The 682-nt window shown below is 55.1% G+C and overlaps 1 pseudogene; it reads left to right on the forward strand.

The window, feature by feature from the left end:
* The first annotated feature begins 380 nt into the window (after window positions 1–380).
* The window catches only part of LOC125937894 (EP300-interacting inhibitor of differentiation 1-like), an 864-nt pseudogene continuing 562 nt past the window's right edge, over window positions 381–682 (forward strand).

Genomic DNA, 682 nt, shown 5'->3' on the forward strand with positions numbered 1-682 from the left:
GCTTACTCTAATACTGCTTGCTTGCTCAGACATATTTGGAACTCACAGGAGTTTCTTAAAGGTTCAAGTTCACCCGCCTCCCCTTTTACAGATAAGGAGACTGAAACCTAAAGCCATTGCATAACGCACCCACGTTCACACAGAAGCCCTTCTAGGATTAGAATCCCAGCTGCCCGACTTCAGCTGTATTACCCCTTCATTGCCACGTGCTGTCTCCGGCTCTACATTTCTTCGGAGTCGGTGGCTCATTCTTTAGGCCGTCCTAACGGTGGTAAATCTTTATCCTTTGTGAACGGGTTTCTGGGACAGCCAAAACTGAGGAGATTCAAGGCTGATGATTAAGCTGTTTGTTCAAGCTGTGGATTGGTATTATTTGTTCGGCAAAAACGCCTTTGGAGAGGTCGAACCGCTTGTACGATGTCAGAAATGAACGGGCTGCCCGGGCTGTATGAAGAGAGCAATGACCTGCAGTGGACCTCGCAGTCCCCGCTTGGCGAGGGTGAACTCCCGCAGATGGAGGTAGGCAGCGGGAGCCGGGAGCCATGCCTGAACGCCTCCCGCAGCGGGGCCCAGCTGAAGGCCCAGTGGAGGAGGAGGCCCAGCCACAGCTGGAGGCCCAAGGCCCAGTGGAGGAGGAGGCCCAGCCACAGCTGGAGGCCCAAGGCCCGGTGGAGGAGGAGGC

Source organism: Panthera uncia, assembly GCF_023721935.1.
Source record: "Panthera uncia isolate 11264 chromosome B2 unlocalized genomic scaffold, Puncia_PCG_1.0 HiC_scaffold_24, whole genome shotgun sequence".
Lineage (NCBI taxonomy): Eukaryota > Metazoa > Chordata > Mammalia > Carnivora > Felidae > Panthera > Panthera uncia.